Genomic DNA, 15,065 nt, shown 5'->3' on the forward strand with positions numbered 1-15,065 from the left:
TTGTTGGGCCAATTGGACTGAACAGTTCATTCCCTCCCCATACCTCACCCTGGTTTCTATCATAAAACCTTTAGTAAGTCCTCAGACTTCATAGTAACCTATTTCCTAAAACCCCTTCTATATAGGAGTTTTGTGTGCTCGTGCTCTCTCTCTGTCTCTCTCTCTCTGTCTCTGTCTCTGTCTCTCTCTCTCTCATGATTCATCTATAATAAACTTTCCTCTAAAACTCACCCTCTATAGTCCATTAATTTCAAATCCTTCAAACTTTTTAGACAAACCCCAAAAGCAAGTCAAGAAAGATTAAGCAGTTAAGAAGAATGCTATTACTCTAACAAAGGACCCAGGTTTAGTTCCCAGTATCCACATCAGACAGCTCACAAATGCCTGTGAGTCCAGCTCCCTCATCTGGCCTCTGTAGGCATCAGCATATACATATACCCAGGCACACACATAGACACATAAAATAAATACATTTTCATTTTTATTGTTATTATTGTTGTTGTTGTATTAAGCCCAAAAGTCATTAGTGTGGGATGACTTTGGTGGCTATCAAGTTTCCAGGACCCTAGTTCTCCATGAAATTCTCAGTTGTTTTCAAAGACACTCCAGTATTCTCTTATCACTTCAAAATAATCTTAACAGTTATAACCGGAAATTTCTCTGGTCCTACCTTGCCTAGCAGTCAAATCTCTCCCACCAGTGATCCCATGGCTACTTATAAAATAATTACTCAGAGGCTTATAATAATTACAAACTGTATGGCCTATGGCTTCAGCCCTCTTGCTAGCTAGCTCTTTCATCTTAAATTAACCCATTCCTATTCATCTATACATTCCATGTGGCCATGTCATTACTGGTCTACTGGCATCTTATTGTTCCTTCAGTGGTGGGCTGCGTCTCCTTAACCCCGCCCTTCTTCTCTCTATATCTCTCTTAGATTTTCCCACCTGGCTCCATCCTGCCCTGCCATAGGCCAGTGCAGCTTTATTATTATCCAATGGGAGTCACACATATCCACAGCATACAGAAAGACATCCCACAGCAAACAGTCATTCTGCATGTCTGTCTGATTTGTTTCACTCATATATCCAAATACACTGAAAAATCACTAGCACATAATGTATACTCAAGTACTTATTGAATGAGCGAATACTCTCAATATAATGTAGCTTATGATCATTTATTAAATTGTGACTTAAGATACTGGTCAAAATTGAATGGCAAAGGCCAACTTTGCCAGAAAATAATCACAATTTTAAAAGAATATTAAGTAAATGAAAATAACTCATCAAGAGTGTTAGATTTTCATAGTAGACTTTCCACAGTCCACATCTCCAGCCCACAACTATTACATCACTCCATATCTGCGGGTCTTTATTAGTGCTTCACGTCAGTACAGTGAGCTACGTCTTTTCTAAATTAAACAAGATTGTAGGGAATGAATGACGAGATGGGCTCATGCCATAGCGTGGGTAAGGTCCCAAAGCCTTTTCTAAAAAGAGAAAGGTAAGTTGTTGTTATCTCAGGCACCGCACCACCACTATGTGATCCCAAAGTAAAGCTTCGCAACTCTCACATTAAAAGCTTCGATTACAGGCGTAAAGTAGTAATCCTGAGCTACGATTCCAAGCATTTGATAGGTTAAAAGCCCCATAAGAAAGCTCACAATCATCAAAGAATCACCCTCTTATTATAAAAGGTTTTCTTTTCTCTTTTTTTTAAGGCAGGGGGTGGTTTAAAAAGGAATGTGGAGGCTATTCTCAACTTATTTACCTAGCACCCCTCTTAGTGGCTAAAAGCTCTTTTAATAATGCAATGCATTCTCATCTTTGTTAGCTACTGAAAGGAGGCTTGGATTTCACACTCACATTCAGGGGTAGCTGCTGTGGAATGCATTAAATAAGGAATGTTTTATCCAAAGCTGAACAACCCTAATCTTCAGGTGTGGACTGACACAAAGAGAGAGACATTCACAGAATTCAAGGGAACCAACATGTAAGAAACCCTCGCTCCTGCAGCCGTGTTACATTACCTGCTACTCCGTCTAGAGAGGTGCCTTTCCCCTGCACTCAAAGACAGAAAGTATTCATACTAATGCAAAGAAGCCAACAGAGAGAATTTATTCAGTGTCTATTGTGATCCAGGTAAGATGCTGAGGGCATCTTCAGGAGAAATATGGTGATGTCACTTACATATACACACTAGTATATGTATATGTAATACATGTACACATACAGTTCTATTTGTGACTTGATTTTATAGAAAGTCTTTTTCAATTGTGTGTAGTTTGTAGAAACATTTGCAAATTTTCCTCATGCATCGTAATTATTGTTTGGCTTCTATGTTCATCTGGAGTAGGTAAACTTATAAATAGTATGTTAATTTTATGAGCTATTCTTCATGTCTACAAATATTATGTCTCATTGACTGACTTCTCCAAGTAACTTAGTAAGTAACAGTCATTCTTTAAAATTTAGTTGACATTTAAATATAGGACTCTCAGAAAGTTTGTCCACCACCTCAGAGCTTGTCTATAGCGACAAAGATGACTGAGGGTTTCCCTTCTTGGTTCAGCACTTTTCCCAGCACTTTTGCCAGTTTCAGAGAGAAAATACCTCCCCCAACAGTGTGTCTGATTTCCTCTTGAAAGTAAAAACACACCGCAAAGATGAAGAAGGCTTGCCTATTGGGACCAAGATCAATTTCCCAAGCAAGTTTATTTGGACATTATTCATGAAAACACTTGTTTTATAATAATAATTGGCATGACAATAGATTTTATAGCTGCAAGGAAATAGAGGATACAATATGTTTCTATAATAATTTAACATGAAGATAAAAACATAAACCAGGACAGGGAGTTGAGTGAATTCTGGAACAAAATGTATCTTGCAAACTATTTCCTTTGGCTGGTAGATTTAACCCAATCACTTCAATAAGTGTACTTTCTATACAACAAAATCTCATTACTTAAAGATGGGATGCTACTATTCCATAACTTTCATCAGGATATTGTTCAAATGAGTATTTTCTAATTCCCTAGAGGTTTGCTCTCCCCTTCAAAAACCAGGCTAATCCCAAATGAGAAGACCAAAGCATTCGGCTTAAGGTGCCATCACATTTCAAGATCATTTTGTGGTTACCCCGACCCTTGAGAAAATTTGGAAAAGCTGGAAAAAACACACTAAAAGCAAAAACTAAGAATCCAGCCCTTCCCTTCGGTTGCATGATTGTGGTGTACCTCACCCTCTGCGTGGACTTTGCCAGCCAACATATATACAGAAGTACTCTGACCTCTGCTGCCAGGAATTGGAACTTTTCTCATGTTTTGACTTCAGCTACATTTTTCAGTAAAATGCACAGTAGCCAGTAGTAACTATGACCCTGGAATCCATAGTTTCCTCCTGAACCCACAATGCTAAGATTTGATTTCAATGCCACATGTTGGTTTGGTGATAATCTTTCTAAAGTTTTTGCAAATTATCAAAGTAAACCAAGTCTTTAATGCTGTTGATAGGTAGGTATTTTACAGAATGAGCAGTTCTTAAACTGAGGTTAGTCAGTATTCTCTTGGAGTCAGAAATACACACACACACACACACACACACACACACACCCTGAGCATTCTTAATTCTTAATGCAGATTCAAGTGTTTAAGAATTAAACAATGTGAAGTTTGTTATGGCCACTTCCCTCAATTGTTGCTTATTAAAGTTTTCAAAATAAAATTTCAATGAAGCAAAAACACAAGGAAGCCATGCACTCAGATTTAGGAAACTAATTTGATATTGAATGGACCATTTTATAGGGAACTTCTTATCTCTGAAAAACTTCCAAGTTAAAAGTTTAAAATCAATTAAGAATCAAAGAGGAAACCACCAATTCCCAAGCTCCTTTTGACTTACCAATGAATTTAAGAAATAGGTTAACTATAATGTCGTATAGATAGTTAAGCATTAAGCGACACATATGGGTTGTCGACACAGCTCCATGGGTAAAGGAGCCTGCTGCTTGACGATGCACACTGGATGACTTCAGCTGGAGCCCCAGAACTTCTAAGCTCCACTTATGTACCTTGGTATGTGCACCTACACACACACTTACATCGTTCACACACACACACACACACACACACACACACACACACACACACACTATTATAATAAGAATAATAATAACCAACTTTTAAACTCAGACACATATACAAGTATGGCTGTAGCTCAGTTGATAGAGTGCTTGCCCAGCATGTAGGAAGCTCTGAGTTCAATGCCAGCACTACTCAGACTAAAGCTTGTCCTAGCACTTGGGAGCTAGAGGCAGAAGGATCAGATATTAGAGGTTACTCTCAGATATACACCAAGTTTGAGGCCAGCCTGGGACACATGAAACCCTGTCTCAAATTTTAAAAATAAATATATAATACATAGGTTATAAGTCACAAAAGTATGAGGAACTATGACTTTCTGTTTCCGTGTTCAGCACTTTCTGTGTTTTGTTCTATGGACATGTGTTCCCTTTATAATTATAAAATATTAGCTCTTAAATTCCAGCTCATACCAGAACTTATGTATATAACAGCATACTAAAACATATAACATTATATATACATATATATGTGTGTGTATGTGGAGAGAGAGAGAGAGAGAGAGAGAGAGAGAGAGAGAGAGAGAGAGAGAGAGAGAGAGAAATAAGAAAAAGAAAAATAGTTAGATGGAGCTTAAAAGACTCTGATCGATTTTGTTCCAAGGAGCTGGAAATCACAGCCATAACCAACCCCAGATGCCCTGAGGACCTCAGATATTCTCTGTTCTCAGCGTGTCAGCCTTTGAGAGTGTGAGCATCAGACTATGTACCTCAGAATCACAAGGTGGCCTCTGGCCATCTGCCTCCTTATGCTCCCATTCAAGTATGAAAAAAAGGAGGAGTGAGACGAAAGGGGATGCCCATACTCTATCCCTCTTTCTAGCAAAGCAGTGGCTCTGCTAGAGGTCAGATCCATTAGTCTTTATGACACGTAGCACCAAGGGTGCCTGTGACGATTTTAAAATCTGGATTGACTAGCAGTCTCATAAATATCAGGATCCAGACAATACAGAAGAGAGAATGGACTTTGGGTGAATAGTGCATGATGTTTGCCATAGGTAAATCATGTGAAAAGATAGGGTAGGTAGCCATGAGAGGGAAATAAAGTTAGATCATGCCTTCTACTTCAGTTAATATCAAGCATATCTCTGACTGACTCCAAAGCCAGGCATGGTAACCCATGCCTTTATGGCAGGCTGCAAGGGAACTTACTACTTAACTCAAAATTCTTAGCAAAAAGTTTGAGAAGGGAAAACATCCAAAATATCTTTATCACCAATTCTGCTAACTGTACATTCAGGATTTTATTTATTTGCTTGCTTTAGTTTAGGCTTGGTATTTTTGCATGCTCTCACTCTAAGCTGAAAAGCATGAGGGAAGAACTGGGAAGACAATCCAGTTGGTAGAATAATCGCAGCCCTAGGGAAGCAGAGCTGACTAGCCATCCTAGCCAAATCCGTGAGCTTCCCTAGATACAGCCTCTCAGCTTTGGGCCTTCTAGCCCCTAGAACTGTAAAATGACTTAACCTTCATTCTTTATTAGTTTCTCAGTCAACGGTATTCAGTTACAGCAACAGAAAATGGACTGGCAAATGATCTAATAAAACCACTTTCCTAGCAAGAAAACAGTCCCAAAAGGGAAGAAGGAAAGAGATTCTGTTGCTGCAAGAACTTCATACTACTTACTCTTGAACAAAGGCTTTAAGGCCAAGAATGGGGAAGCCTCAAGAAGCCAAACCATCAGTGCACACAAATTGCAATCCCCAGCACCACCCTCAGGGACATTCAACTGTTCAGGCTGAGCTGCAGGAGAAACCTGGAGCCGAGAAATGCTCTCACCCTTGGCAGCAAGACCACTGTTTCCACCAGATCCTGTCCTATCCTGTGTCCTGCAGCCTGGGGCAGTGAGCCACAGTGAGCCTTTACAACATGAGAAAGTACCATAAAGAGAGAATACCAACTATGCAGTCAGAAGTAAGCCCCATTCTTAGGGGTCTCATGCCCTCTTTGCAATCAAAACCCCTGAATGAAGGTATGCCAGCCCACACAGGAAGCCTCTAGGGTATTCTCCTCCAACAGAGCAGCTTTCATGGACTGCAAAGCTAAGCACAGAAGCACAAAGGGGATAGGATGGCAGTGGCTGCAATAGATGAGGCCAGGCGGGGCTTTGCCTCACTCCTCTTAATCTTCCTCCCCTCTATCAAGCAATCTCCTTTCTCCTTATCAGCCAGACTTCCAGAAAGAGAACTCTATACTGCAGATCCTCACCTCCACATCTCCGATTTACTTCTCAGCGGATTCCAATTCATCTTCCACCTCCACCCAAGAGCACTGACTAGCTACTACTGAAATCTTAGTTTGCAGATTCAGGATTTTTTGTTCAGTTCCCTTTCTACCTCCTTTTGATACTATTTCTATGTTTAACCATTTGCAGACCACAAATCAGTTTAGATATCTGATGAATGTTATGAACCCTTCTTCTGAAAAGCCCCTACCCCCACCCCTTCTCTCTGCACAGGGGCCAGAAACCTCACAAAACTTCATCTTGGACCAATCTAGTCAGCAGATCCCAGGCTGAAGGACAGCTGCCCACTCACCTGATCATAATAGCAACTTCCTTTTAAGAGAATACGTAGAATCAGTAGAAGGTTGGAGGAGGTCAAAATATATATAATCTCCATCTTTCTAAAATATTCAAAGATTTATAGTCCTTTTAGACAGACTACAAAATATAAATGAGTCCTGTAGTGAGTAAATAGCCTAAATAACATCATTTGGCTATGATTTAAGTGTGCTCCCAAGGGTGTATGTGTTGGGAAATTTGATTCCCCCTACAGCTGTGGCATGGAGGTAGCATGGATCTTTAGGAAGTACGGCATCATAGAAAATGACTGGGTCATTGGGCTGCTGTTCTTAAAGGGAAGAAAGATAGTTCTCATAGGATCCTGGTTAGCTCTCCACAGAAAGATTGGCCGCTCCCTGCTTCCTGGCTTTCTGTGTCACCACAGAATCTCTCCTCACCGCATGTCATACTCATGTCATGATGCCTTTTGTCTTAGTCTGGGTTTCTATTGCTGCAACAAAGCATCATGACTAAAGCAACTTGGGGAGAGGGGCTTATTTGGCTTTCACTTCCATAGCACTGTTCATCCTCAAAGAAAGTCAGAATGGGAACTCAAACAGGGTAGGAACCTGGAGGCAGGAGCTGAGGTAGAGGCCATGGACGAGTGCTGCTTGTTCCTCATGATTTCTTACAGAATCCAGGACCACTAGCCCAGGAATGGCCCCACCCACAATGTGCTGGGCCCCTCCACATCAATCATCAATTAAGAAAATACCCCACAGACCTGCCTACAGCTGATCTTACAAAGGCATTTTCTCAATTGAGGCTCCCTCCTCTCTGAGGACTTTAGCCAGGACAGTATTACTATAGTAAAATGCAGCTATGGGGATCCTTGTATGAGCCAGTATCATGCTTAGACCTTTTGGGCTCCCATGGTGTGACATAAATAAATCTCATTTTTTTTAATACTACAGAGCTTCAAGCACTTTGTGATAGCAATGCAAAATAATTAGTAACCTTAGAAAGAGCCACATAACAAGCTTCTCTAAGCCAATTTGAATAAGAAAATTAAAATGACGGCATCTTTTCAGATTTATAAAGCTACCTGAGAATTTCTTAACCAACTTCTTAATTTGGCTTTATCCTAAAATTCCATTTATAGATTTAAAACTTTTTTAAAGAAAATTTGAAATATCACTGAAAAGCACAAAGAAAACATCACAAAAAACACCACTGAAAAAAGTCTTGGATCTACCTATAATCCCAGGACTAATAAGACAGAGGGAGGAGGATGGTGAGTCCAAGGCCCACCAGGGCTACACAGCAAGTTCTAGACCAACCCGGGTCATATTGTAAAACCCTGTCTCATAAAATCAAGGAAGAAAAGAAAAAAGAATATTGACAAAGGGAAGAAACACAAACAAAAGAATTCCTAGAAAAGCTAGCCATAAGTAATGTCAAGAGCACACAAGAGATACGTTATCTTCAAAGTAGAAACAGATGGATTTCTGCTCAGTGGTATCTAATTGGAGAATTAAATTACCTTCAGATTTGCAATCTAATCTAATGACAACCATATAACTAAAGACAAAGATATAAATTCTTTTTCTATTTGAAAATAGTATTTTTGTCACAGTCAGCCTCAATTAGAAAGCATAAACTTTTCAGATGGACTATAAGCAGAAATATGAATGTGACACATGACTATTATTGCCTTACAAGAGTGAGTAAAATATCCCTTCAGTACAGATCTGAACAGAGAATTTTCAACAGAAGAATCTCAAATGGCTGAGAAACACTTAAAGACATATACAACATCCTTAGCCGTCAAGGAAATGCAAGTCAAAACAACTCTGAGATACCATCTTACACCTACCAGAATGGCTAAGATCAAAAACACTGAGGACAGCCTATGCTGGAGAGAATGCAGAGCAAGGGGAACACTCCTCCACTATTGGTGGGAGTGCAAACTTGTACAGCCACTTTGGAAACCAATATGGTGGTTTCTCAGGAAACTGGGAATCAATCTACCTCAAGATCCTTCTATATCACTCTTGAGCATATACCAAAAGGAAGCTCAATCATACTGCAAGGACACTTGCTCAACTATGTTCATAGCAGCATTATTCATAACAGCCAGAACCTGGAAACAACCTAGATGTCCCTCAACTGAGGAATGGATAAAGAAAATGTGGTACATTTACAAAATTGAGTATTACTTAGATGTGAAAAACAATGGCATCCGGAAATTTGAAGGCAAATGGATGGAACTAGAAAAAAAAAACATCCTAAGTGAGGTAACCCAGATCCAGAAAGACAAACATGATATGGTCTCACTCATAAGTGGATATTAACTGTAAAGTAAAGGATAACCATGCTATAATCCACAACCCTAAAGGGACTAGGTAACAAGGAGGGCCCAAAAGAGGACACATTGATCTCCCTGTGAAGGGAAAATAGACTAGATCTCCTGGGTAAACTGGGGGGAGGGTGGGGATGGGAAGATGAGGAATCAGGTCGAGGGGTGGATGAAGGGGGAGAGTAATGAAAGAGAATGGTTTGATGGGGCCATATTTCGGGGTTAGGTAAGGGAAACTCCCACAAAACCACAAGGATGACCCCAGCTAAGACTCCCAGCAATAGTGGATAGGTAGTCTGAACTGGCTATCTCCTGTAATCAGATTGGTAACTACCCCAATTGTCATTGGAGAGCCTTCGTCCAGTTACTGATGGAAACAGATGCAGAGATCCACAGCCAAGCCCTGGGCCCAGCCTGGAAAATCCTGCTGAGGAGAGGGAGGAAGGATGGCTGTATGAGTCAAGGGGTTCAGGGTCATCACAAGGGAACCCACAGAAGCAAATGGCCTGCTCATGGGAGCTCACGACAGCTAGGGAGCCTGCATGGAACTGGCCTAGGCTGTCTGCATACGGTGATGGTCGTGTGGCTTGGTCTACTTGTGGGACTCCTGGCAGTGGGAGTGGGACCTGTCCCTAAGGCTTTGGCTGGCTTTTGGGAACCTGATCCTAATGCTGGATTGCCTTGACTGACCTTAATACAAGGAGAGAAGCTTAGTCCTACATCAACTTTATATGCCATGCTTTGTTGGCACCCATGGAAGGCCTGCACCTTTCTGAACAGAGGTGGAGGTAGGGTAGATTGAAGAGGGGGAGCAGAGGGGAGGGGAGGAATGAAGGGGAGGGGGAGGGGAAGCTGAAGTCAGGATATAAAATAAATGAGAAAAATAATTAATTTAAAAAAGAAATATCCCTTCAAGAATCAGAAACTGTCTATGTTATAAATACCTTGTTCTTGGCTTCAAACGTATTGTGGAAAGTTAGAGGAAATTTTTTTCATATGATAAATGTTAATGTATCTTATAAACTATTTTTATTTTTGTGTGTGTGTGTATCTGTGTGTGAGTACATGCAGGTACATGTGGATGCACAGAGAGGACAAAACAGGGTGTCAGATTGCCTGGAACTGGAGTTTCAAGCAGTTATGAATTGCTAGATGTGGTTGTTGGGAACCATGCTCCAGTCCTCTGGAAGAGCAACCATCTCTCCAGTCCAGTTAACATTAATTTCTAAAGTGAAACATGTAACTGTTATTGTTAAATAAAATTTATGTATATATAAAACAAAATTCATAGAGGCTATTGGTTTCAACTGAACTCCTACTCTTAAGCCCTAAAGACCAAACAAAAATGAAGTTGCTGAGGCTAAAGTTATACATCACCAACTCAAAAATAAGTTGTTCGTCTGACATGAGTAATCTGCAGAGAGATAACAGCCAAGTGCTCAAACAAGCTAGTTTCTGTCAGCATGAGGAATCCTCAGTTTTAGCCTTTACAAGGGAAATATTGGAAACAATCTACTTTGTGGTCTACCACACAGCTCTTTTCTGACTTTAAAGCTATGTTCCAACATGGAGCTCAACCTAAACCCTTATCCTGTTTGTGGAAGGAGGAATAAGGAAATAATAAGAATGATGATGATAACAATAATGGAATAATAATAATAATAATAATAATAATAATAATAATAATAATAATAATGGAATACCCTTATTCTAGAATTGAAAATACTAAAGCCAATTAAGATCTTAAAAATAAATTGTAGTGGGTAGCTATTCCAGCATTGACCTTGAAGCACTGCCCCTAGTGAGGCTGCAGGAACTGCCATACCTGCCTATGACCTGCCCCTAGGGCATGGCTGAGATGGGACTCCTTAAGACCCAAGATGTGTATGTGTGAGCTCTCTTGGCTCCTCATGATCCTGGATAATGGATTGCAGACCAAGTCAGAGTTCTCCAGAGAACCACGCTGGACTGCACCTCATCTCTCCTGGATTCTATAACCAACCCCTTTACTGGTTGTAAGTTACCCCAAAATAAACCTCTTTTAACTACCAGATAAACTATGTGGTGCTGCCTGATTAATTGCCATTTTACTAAATTAGTCATAATTCTGTCTTTTGATGTCAGGCTACTTGATAATTCTCTAGTATTTTTATACATGTGAGTGTGGTATATGTGCATAGATGTATGCATGTTAGAATGTACATGGGTACACCTGTGTGCACATGTATGTGGAGACTGAAGGGAATCTTCCTCAAGTGTTTACTTGGGTTATCAGTGCATGCATGTGTGATGGGGTGGAGATGTGGAGATCAGAAGGCAACTTTTTGGAGTTGGTTCTCTCTTTCCATCTTTACATAGGTTTCTGGGAATTGAACTCAAGTCACTAGGTTTGGCAGCAAGCACCTGTGCCTGCTGAGCCATTTCTTTGGCCCATCTTATTCTTTTGAAGCCAGGTCTCTCAATCAAACCCAGAGCTGGAGACATGGCTAGTCTGGCTAGCTAGCTTGCTCCATGGATCCCCTGTCTCTGCCTTCTAAAGCTGGACTTACAAGCAGGCAGCTGTGTCTCCCTGGTGTCCCCTTAGGTTATGGGGATCCTAACTATCTCCGGTCCTCATGCTTCAAGGCAAGTGCCTTCACCACGAGGCCATCTCCCTAGTCTCAAGCATTATTTTTCTTTAATTTTATTACAGTGTGTGTGTGTGTGTGTGTGTGTGTGTGCGCGTGTGTGTGCCACAGAACACATATGGAAATCGGAGAACAACTTTCAGAAATCAGTTCTCTCACTGTCGGTTCTGGGGATTGAACTCAGGTCTTAGACTTGGTAGTAAGTGTGTTTACCAAATGATCCTGACCCTTATTTTAATAATCTCAAAGGAAATGAAGTGGTAGTCTCCAACATGAACACTATTTAAAATTCACATTTTTATTATTATTTTATGTGTTTGGGTGTTTTTCCTGACATATACATCTGTGTATTACTTGTGTGTCCAGAGAGGCCAGAAGAGGACATTGGATCCCCTGGAACTGGAGGTACAGATGGTGGTGAGCTGCCATGTGGTTGTTGGGGATCAAACCCTGATCCTTTGGAAGAGCAGCAAGTGCTCTTTAACTGCAGAGCCCCTAAATTCAACATTTTTTATATCATAATTCTTTATTGATTCTTTGGGAATTTCACATCATGCACCGTAATCCCACTCACCTCCAAGGTCCTCCATATCCACCCTTCACCCTGCTGCATTCCCCCAAAAGCACCCCTCCAAATATTAATTTAAATAAAAAAATCACCTGGCTCCTTCATCTTTCCCACCTCTCCAACACCTCTTCATTTGCCCTAGTAACTAAAATCAACATTTCTTAAGTTGATAATTTAAAATATACTGAAAATCTAAAATTTCAACATCACACCAAATTCTATTTGAACAATAAAATGGGTACTATAACAGAAATAAGAATTGTGCCTTTTTTTAATATAGTAAGCAAATATTTCACAAATCTATTTTTAACTTAACATAAAGCTCAGAGAAAACTTTTGATACCTGCCCCACACCTAGAAGCCTGAACGGACATGATACACTTGCCATGATCAAGTAACCTGATAGATGTGTGCATCATAAAGCACATTTGAAGCTCACTTTGTTCAGTCATCTGGGTTACCACCTGCATCAAACACAAACAAAAACTGTGGTATGTCAGCCACTTTCAAGATGTGATGTCGCCGAGGATGTAACAGCCCTCCTTTAAACTCTCAACATCAATCAAACTCAGAAAACCTCCATATGGAAAAGAACAGCAGTGGGCTAATTAAAGAGAACGCTAAAGGGTTCTCTTCCTTTGTAAACAGGTCACGGCTTGGCTTTAGTCCCCAAAGCCACTTGGTTTCTTCATTGGGGTGCATTTTCCCCCTTTCTCCTAGACACATAGCAGAAAATGATCAACAAATATGCAAACTGGGTTTTTAAAATATATTATTTCATCTTAACAACTAGAATTTAGTAATTTTAATTAACAACTAGAATAACCTATGAGAAAATATGCTCGATCATAGTTAAAATGAAAGGATTTCTGAAGCGAAGGACAAAGATGACTAAGAGGATAAAGTGCCTGCTATGAAAGCATGAGGACCTGCATTCAGATGCCCAATACCCACATAAAAAACTGGGCAAGATGGCACATACCTGTAATCATAGCCCTGCAGCAGTGAAGGTAAGAGGACCTCAGAGCTTGCTGACCAGCTAGCCTTACCCAATCAGTGAGCTCCAGGTTCAGCGAGAGGGCTTGCTCACAAAAAATAAGGTGGAAAGCAACAGAGAAAGACACCCAACATCTACCTTTGACCTCCACGTGCTTTTGGCACACATATGTGTGTGTACACATGCACACACGCACACACACACACACACACACCACAAAAAATAATAATTAATTTAATTTAAAATTTAAAATGAAAGGAACTCTGGCCTTAAGAAGCTATAGAAGTCCTTCATCAGTTTTAGTTTTCTTATTGGGCAAATGTGAACTCCACCTAACAATAAGGAGTACAAGAGTTACGTGAAACACATAGGAAAGTCGTTTCCAAGCTCCTAACCACCAGTATGGCACTGAACCCGAGGCAGTCAAATAAACCCCTTTGCTCATATAATCGTCTTTCAAACATTAAGCATTATCCCAAGTTTTTGTTTTTAACTAAGTCTCCTTCATCCTGTTTTATCAATAAAGACTCTGGAGTCAGATGCTGGGGTGAAAACCTGCTAGCTCAGAGAGGCAGAAAAAGCACCCAGCTACTTCCTCCTCCTCCTCCACCATTCGTATCTCAAACAAAAACTCCTCCAACCAGATGTCTGTCCCTTCTACTTCCTGTGCATCTCTTTCTCCATCCTCCTGACTTCCTCTATCTCCCTATGGTTATTTCCTGTCAACTGGTTGCTTGCTCCATCTCTTGACCTAAGGTTAATTTTATTTAATCTTGTTTACAATATTCAAACAGAAAGCTCTTGGATTAAAGGTGTGTGCTAGGGCTGGGGTTTTTCCAGTAAATAATGCAGTCTCGGGGTTCACAGTGTGATCAAATATCCTGTAACAGTAAGTCATTCTAAAAGTGACATAAGGCCAATGAGATGTCTTAATGGATAAAGTCACCTGCTCCCAAGCCTTAGTTCAATCCCTGAGACCCACCTGGGAGAAGGAAGGAATAGACTCTAGAAAGACCTCTGACCTACACACCCATGCTGTGGCATAGGCATGCACACACGGCATCCACACATCCATGCACACATAATAAATAAATGAAACATCATGACTTTTTAAGTTTTTGAAGTGATATAATCCTGGTAGAGATGAATATCAATCAGGGCTGGTTAGCACATGCTGGGGTTTCTCGAGTTCTTATATCTTGAAATGAGGAATTAAACAGAGACCCAGGGATATTAGCAGATGCAGAGATAGTTTATTAAGGAAGAAAAAGACTTCTGAGAGTAGAAATAAACTTGGGTTGGAGAAAGGTCAAAGGCTCATGGTACCCACATCCAACAGACTGGCATGAAGAGGATCTATGTTTTAAAGACCTTCTCCCTGTGATCATGCCCCATCCACGTCCTAGATTCCATCACCTCCAATAATGCCATCAATCTGTGAAGTGATTATGAAGTGCATGCCACACAATGTCCCGCACTGGCCTACCTTTTCTAGAATTGATGCTCTTCCTACTGGCAGCCACATTTCAGTCCATTCCTTTATGACTCCAGCTGAAACAGCTTTTTACTTACCTTGTTGCCCCCACCCAAATCCCATGAAGTAAGTCTCCCCTACCCCTTTGCAAGAAGAAAGCTAAAGCCTGGAGAAGTTCATGGATATGTCACAATCACATTCAGCAATTTACAAAGCACATTCACAGCTGTGAATTTCAAACTTGGCTTTCCAGTATCAAATATCTGTGTCCTGTGTCCCAAAGTGATGTCTGACCATGCTTGGCTTAACACTTCTCCGTTTTCTTTGGTACTGATTATATGTGCATGGTATTCTCAAAACCACAAGAGAAAACCTTAGTCTCAGCCCCGTAAGT

General features: G+C 40.5%; 1 protein-coding gene across 3 annotated transcripts in view; it reads right to left on the reverse strand.

Moving 5' to 3' along the window:
- Positions 1–15,065, reverse strand: part of Lmo7 (LIM domain 7) — a 207,402-nt gene that overhangs the window by 167,222 nt on the left and 25,115 nt on the right. The window lies entirely within an intron of this gene.

The sequence above is a fragment of the Peromyscus eremicus genome, chromosome 9, assembly GCF_949786415.1.
Source record: "Peromyscus eremicus chromosome 9, PerEre_H2_v1, whole genome shotgun sequence".
NCBI classification, from domain to species: domain Eukaryota; kingdom Metazoa; phylum Chordata; class Mammalia; order Rodentia; family Cricetidae; genus Peromyscus; species Peromyscus eremicus.